Source organism: Anomaloglossus baeobatrachus, chromosome 5 (genome assembly GCF_048569485.1).
Source record: "Anomaloglossus baeobatrachus isolate aAnoBae1 chromosome 5, aAnoBae1.hap1, whole genome shotgun sequence".
Lineage (NCBI taxonomy): Eukaryota > Metazoa > Chordata > Amphibia > Anura > Aromobatidae > Anomaloglossus > Anomaloglossus baeobatrachus.
In genome coordinates, this window is record NC_134357.1 from 382,393,973 (window position 1) to 382,401,472 (window position 7,500).

The following is a 7,500-nucleotide window of genomic DNA, read 5'->3' on the forward strand; positions in this document are numbered from 1 at the left end:
TTAAAATGGATCCAAGTCTCAGTGTTCTATTTAAAAAAAAATAATAAAAATAGTAAATATATATTTACTACTAATTATATATTCAAAATAGTGTCACAGGTAAAACTCTATGCATCAATCTTTTACCTTCTTGCCAATTAGTAGAAAAGCAGATAAAAGCAATATGTAAATATTTTTAAATAATAGATTTGTGTCTACAGTAACCCATTTTAGGCTATGGGGCTTATTAAGGTCAATATGTTTAACTAATGTGTAATATTTACTAATATTACATATCTTGTTTACAAATATTATGCATTAGCTAAACATACTGACCTGCCACATAGCCTAAAATGGGTTACAGTAGACGCAAACGTATTATTCAAAAATATTTAGATGATGATTTTATCTGCTTTTCTGCTAATTAATTTACCTTCAAATGTTGTAATGCAAACTTTATAAATGCACATTTTGTAAAGGTGTATAACTGGAAAAAAATATGTTCTATTTTAGCAAATAAATTGGCTATTAAATAGTTTTGTGTCTAAAAAAGTCAAAAAGGTATATGCGAAAGCAGGAAAAAAAATATTTTCAAGTTTTCACACAGTGAAGCTTTTATCTAATGAGATTTCCAATAAGTTTCTAAACTTGAGCGATAAATGGACATCAGTGCTCTAAAAGATATGTTTGGGTGGTTGGTCAATAAGAAATATATCTAATATATAACCTTTATCTGACACAAGAATGTTTTTTTAATATATATACATATATATATATATATATATATATATATATATATATACACCTCTCTCTCTATATATATATATGTATATATATATATATATATATATATATACACATACATATAGAGATATAGATAGAGATATAGATATACGGTATATATCTACAGAGATATATATCTACATATATATATATAGAGAGAGAGATCACTATATATATATATATATATATATATATATACATATATAATGAATAATATAATGAATAATGTAAACAAAAAAAATGAAATAAAAGCAGATAGTGCATTAATAAATATACTTTGCTAATTAAATTTGCAGATGTATAAGTTAAGTCATCCCTAACCTGTAAAGGTATGAATATCAGATTGGAGAAGACAAAGAATAAGCAACCATGTCTAGTTAAATTTAGTTGATCATTATGGGACCATGATTTCTACTTTTGTGCAAAATTCCAATTCCTTGTGAAATGTGAGCCTTCTCATAGTGTTTTCAAAGCTATCATAGAAACTAATATGTTATTAGACCATGTTCATTCATACGTTTGTCAATGTTTTACCTATATATTGTTAAAGAAGTCTATCTATTACTTTATAAAAATCATAAAAGAAAAAAAATAATTCCTAAAGACCTTTTTTTAACACATCTTCAATATTTTTGGGTTCTCCCAATTTACCAAAAATATGAAAATGTGATACAATGGCTTATTTACACATCACATTTGTCTATATAATTGTCAGTTACTGTCGCTTTCTAGCTGAGCAACCTGGAACGAAAAGAGTTAAACAATATTCTAATGACCTCAACAAGCCCAATTACAGAAATACTTCTCTGCAGAGTGTGGTGTTTTTTAACTCCATCATTTCCAGAGCGCACAGCTTAGAATAGACAGGTGTTGACTGGATACCTATGTATAGCATAGCACCCATTGACTTCCATGGGGCAGATGAATGACAAAAGAGAGTCCACTCTTAAGAAACATGAATAAATGTGTGGGTATGTGTGGTATGTTTATTAGTGCCTGATTTCAAGTATATGAATAAACAGACCCATATATATATATATATATATATATATATATATATATATATATATATATATTTATATATATATATATATATATTAGAACACAATTACGCAGTATGTATGTCAATCTAACAAAATGGTATGCACAAGACAGATGCCAACTATGTACCAGCAATATGCCTTTTTTATCAGATCCGTATACAATTGGTACACAAGTTTATAATACATACAATATGTTCGTGTGTGTGTGTGTGTGTGTGTGTGTGTGTGTACACTGTATATATATATATTTATTTATTTTTTATTTATTTATTTTTTTATTTATTTATTTTTTACACATATAAAGTGTCTTTTTTTTATTTTTCTACCTTTGACATGTGGCGCACAAACAAGACGTAAATATACAAAAACATGGTGTTTGCCTAGCTGTAAATATGGAAAGAAATATAGAAAGAAAAATCTATGGTAAAGTGTGGACATGCCCCAATCCAGGCCTGTATTCTCTATAGTGAAAATCAGCTAAAAATACCACATCAAAGCGAGAACAAAACTTTCCAAAGGTGAACTTCCAGCCAACAATGTGAGTCATGTCCTCATTTGAATATACTGCTTGTTCTATGCCACACCATAAATCCTGCCTTACTGGCCTGACTATGTGGCTATGTAACACCTTTGACCTCACTCACTTTTACAGTTCTATTACACTATTGCGCTTCTATTTGCAAGTTTAAGGAGCACAGTAAAATGTTCCTTCTTCTACCAGCACAGCAAAGCCATTAGGCAGAGCCATACAGACTCCAGTACAGGGCCTCCGAAAGGAAATATGGATCCTAACACTGACCTCGGCCGCTTGTGACTTATCCTTATTATAGTTCTGAATTATTGTAGGCTTCTTTGTACATTTTTTTATGTTTTATCTATCTGTCTATCTATCTACCTATATATATATATATATATATATATATATATATATATATATATATATATATATATATTATTTATTTATTTTACAATAATTTCCAGAGTTTAAAGTTGTGTTTTATTAAGTAATGTATAATAAACTGTGGAAAAGAGAAGCGCAAATAGGGTCTTACCCCGGTGACAATGGGGGAAAAGAAAGAGATGGTGTTACTCACCTATAGGGGTTGTGAAAGTCACAACTCCTATAACCGCATGTATGTTGATAAATCCAAGTCCCGGCAGCAGTCCCTCGGTAAACAGATAACAGAGAGCAGTAGATGGAGGGTTTCCCAGCCGCGCCAAAGACCAGCCAATTTAAGGTAGTAGATTAATGTTGCTTTTTATTCCATATACAGGTCAACGCGTTTCGGAAGGTACCCCTTCCTTCTTCAGGACCAACAGGCAAGAAAACATCAAATCGATTTGATGTTTTCTTGCCTGTTGGTCCTGAAGGAGGAAGGGGTACCTTCCGAAACGCGTTGACCTGTATATGGAATAAAAAGCAACATTAATCTACTACCTTAAATTGGCTGGTCTTTGGCGCGGCTGGGAAACCCTCCATCTACTGCTCTCTGTTATTAAGTAATGTATGTGAGTATCTGTATTTTTCATGGTAGCTTTTACTGCATTTTTTTTTACAGATCAAGTTATTCAAGAATAATATGATTTTTTAAACCACCACTACAGCGTATTTTTGTTGTTTTTTTTTTCTTCATTGCTCGAATGGCGCTTTATAAATCTAAGCTCCCTGTCATATACTCACTCTCTAATGGCTTTGCCTTTTACAAACGCCGCTCTAGTCCCGCAATGCTATCTTGTGCCCACAAGCTCTGACTGGCCGGAAGGCAGAAATTACATGTACATGTCCCCTCTCAATTGTAAAGCACCGCGGAATATGTTGGTGCTATATAAATAAAAATTATTATTATTACATCACAAGCGCTCAATGAAAGTCTATGACAGCCAGAATGAGGCTCTCATAGACTTGTATTGAGGTGTGACCTCCGTGAAACACAGGAGCTGCCGGCAGGTAACAAATCATCGGAGACTGACTGAAGCGACGATGGATATAGATGAAGATAGCAGAAAGTGAAAATAAGACAGGGGAGGGGACTTATATTAAAGCACCACATCGGCACTGGAAAAAAAATGCTGCAGTGGTGCTTTAACGTGTAAAAATCTATTTCTAAATGGGACATAAAAAAGAAACAGAACACACTAGTTGTGATTTCTTTAACCAGGGACTAAAATACAATAGTAGGAGAAAACATCAAAAATTGTCTAAAAAAAAAAAAACACCACTACAGCATTCTGTGTTTGTGATCATACAGCATTATGTGAATCCCCTAATTATATTGATGGCCGGACCATACAGTAAAAGCACTTTGATCCATTCACTTTTTGTGTCCCCCCTTATTTCCTCATAGATTATAAGCTGCGAGCAGGTACCTCACTCCTCTGTTGAGTTGTTACACTGTAAAGTCTTATATTGTCTGTACAAGTACTCTATGTATTGTAAAGTGCTGCGAAATATGTTGGTGATATAGAAAATAAAAGTTATTATTATTGTGGAAAAAAATGCAACTGCCCCAAATATTGAAAGGGAAGAAACAGGACAAAAATTGATTGTTTGCAATTCATTTATTCTTTCCCTTATAAATTACACCCAACATCTGAGCGAGAAACATAAACTGCAGAAAAACACTATAAAAAAGCAAGTTTTGTCCTCCAATTTGATGCAGCTTGTAATGTTTTCTTGTAAAAGTTATGTGCCATCTATAATAATAATATTTAAAAATGTTTGACGCCATTTAATTCACCATTGGGAAAAGTAAAAAGAAAAAAGGAAGAGCGGACAGCCATTTGGCATCAAGTATAAAATATTTCTGAATGTATTTCAATATAAAATTTACAAAAAAAATGTCATATTTTAAACAGGTTATATTTAAAGAAAGCAAGAAACTAACACATTTATGCTGCCACCTTCATTATAAAATTGCATAAAAATCAAAATTTGCACAAAATTCAGCTTTAAAGTGCGATATTTTGACATTGGTCTCCTGATCTTTTCTAAGATTCAGAAGTGTATAAAAAGGTGCATTGGCCTAATTTGTGCCAAATTCACTATTATGCCCCGTTCACACAGTCAGTATTTGGTCAGTATATTACATCAGTATTTGTAATACAAAATTAAGAGTGGGACAATCAGAGGAAAACTATAATGGAAACATGTCCCCACTTCTAGATTTTCACCCACTCCTGGTTTAGGCTACAAATACTGAGGTAACAAACTGAACATGTGAACATGGGCTTAAACTATGGCTTTTCATAAATATGGAGCAGCGAAGTTTATATAAGTACAATGAAGATTTGGCACAATTTACACCTTTTTTTAATTTGGACTTATTGAATGCACCTGTAGGGAGATTTGGGTTAGGCTGCTTTCACACATCCGGCTTGAGCTCTGCGGCTCAATCCGGCTGTGCAAGCTATGCAACGGATGCGGTGAAAACACCGCATCCTTTGCATAAGTTTTTCCCTTGCGGCCCGTCCGGTTTTTGCCGCTTGCGGCATGCTACTGAGCATGCGCAGTGGCAAAAACAGCATGCGGCGGCCGGATGCGGTTTTTGCCGCATCGCGCTGCATCCGGCCGCCATAGGCATGCATTGAAAAATGCGCCGCATTGGCCGAATGCGGCGCGATGCGGGGTTTTTTTGCCGCACGGAAAAACGTGCCAGGCAACGTTCCATCCGGCCGCCGCATCGGCTAAATCTGCCGCATGCGGCAAAAACCAGATGGAACGCAAGCCCATGCAGCACAATGCAGCACTAATTAAAGTCTATGCAGAAAAAACGCAACCGGCAGCAAAAAAAAAACGGTTGCGATTTTCCTTCAAAGTGCCGGAGTGTGCCGCATTGCAGAAACCGGAGGTGTGAAAGCAGCCTTATTCAGCCTTCTGCCCTTGACAGTGAAGTTTCCTAAAAGAACTGCGCCCTCTGCTGGCCAGGAGTAAGGTCACTTTTTGTGTAGGATCAAATCAAAACATGTTTTTGTGCATTATTTTATGGTTTAAGTGAATTGTGTGTTCCACATAAATATTACAATGTAAGTCTGATCTTGTATGGTAACTGTCTGCCCTAAGATAACTGTAGCCCTGCTTTTAAATCATAAATACTGACACCTTTACACATATCCTAGAGATAGGAAGCGCCTGCTCCACCACATAAATAACAGAGCTGCTTTGGTGGAAGTTGCTGGATATATTGTGTATTCAGGCACATCTGCACAATTATCTTGTTATAATTTCACTATTTTCATTGCTGACACTCATTTCCCAACATTATCCCTTTCTCATAAATTAATAATGTGCAATGAAGCTAACACCATGACTTGTCATCTCACACTTTCCTAAAATATTATTTCATCCTTTAAATGAACTTATTGTATTTCCTGTGGGAAATAATGCATATAAAACAAGATCAAACTAAAATAGATAGACAGACATATAGACAGACAGACAGACAGACAGACAGACAGACAGACAGACAGATAGATAGATAGATAGATAGATAGATAGATAGATAGATAGATAGATAGAAAGATAGAAAGAAAGCTATTAGATAGATAGATAGATAGAAAGAAAGCTATTAGATAGATAGATAGATAGATAAATAATTAGATAGATAGACAGAGAGATAGATAGATAGATAGATAGATAGATAGATAGATAAATAGATAAATAATTAGATAGATAGATAGATAGATAGATAGATAGATAGATAGATAGATAGATGGATGGATGGATGGATGGATGGATAGATAGATAGATAGATAGATAGACAGATAGATAGAAAGCTATGAGATAGATAGATAGATAAATAATTAGATAGATAGGAGATAGATGATAGACAGATAGATAGATAATAGATAGATAGATAGATAGATAGATAATAGATAGATAGAAAGCTATGAGATAGATAGATAAATAATTAGATAGATGGATAGATAGATAGATAATAGATAGATAGAAAGATAGAAAGAAAGCTATTAGATAGATAGATAAATAATTAGATAGAGAGATAGATAGATAGATAGATAAATAATTAGATAGATGGATAGATAGATAGATAGATAGATAGATAATTAGATAGATAAGTAGATAATTAGATAGATATGAGATAAATAAATATATACAAAAATATTTATCTATTTTAGTCTTTGCTGTAGTATTCATCTGCATGTCTTAAATTCAATATTTAATATTTTATCTTAAGAACTATGCATTTAAAAACTTCAGTATTATAATATTATTCCTGTGTTCTGAAGACTGATGGGGAACTTATAGAGTCAATGGTGACTTCTAAGAATTCAGCCTGAATCTTTTGCATATTTAAAGCAGAACTCCAATCTTAATTGAAGAATAGATCATTTATGACAGGCAAGTAAAAAAAAACAAAACATATAGAGATGATAGATAAATAGATAGATAGATAGATAGTCAAGGATAGATAGATAGATAGATAGATAGATAGTCAAGGATAGCTAGATAGATAGATAGATAGATAGATAGATAGATAGATAGATAGATAGATAGATAGATAGATAGATAGATAGATAGATAGATAGATAGATAGGATAGCTAGATAGATAGATAGATAGATAGATAGATAGATAGATAGATAGATAGATAGATAGATAGATAGATAGATAGATAGATAGATAGTCAAGGATAGCTAGATAGCTAGATAGATAGATAGATAGTCAAGGATAGCTAGAT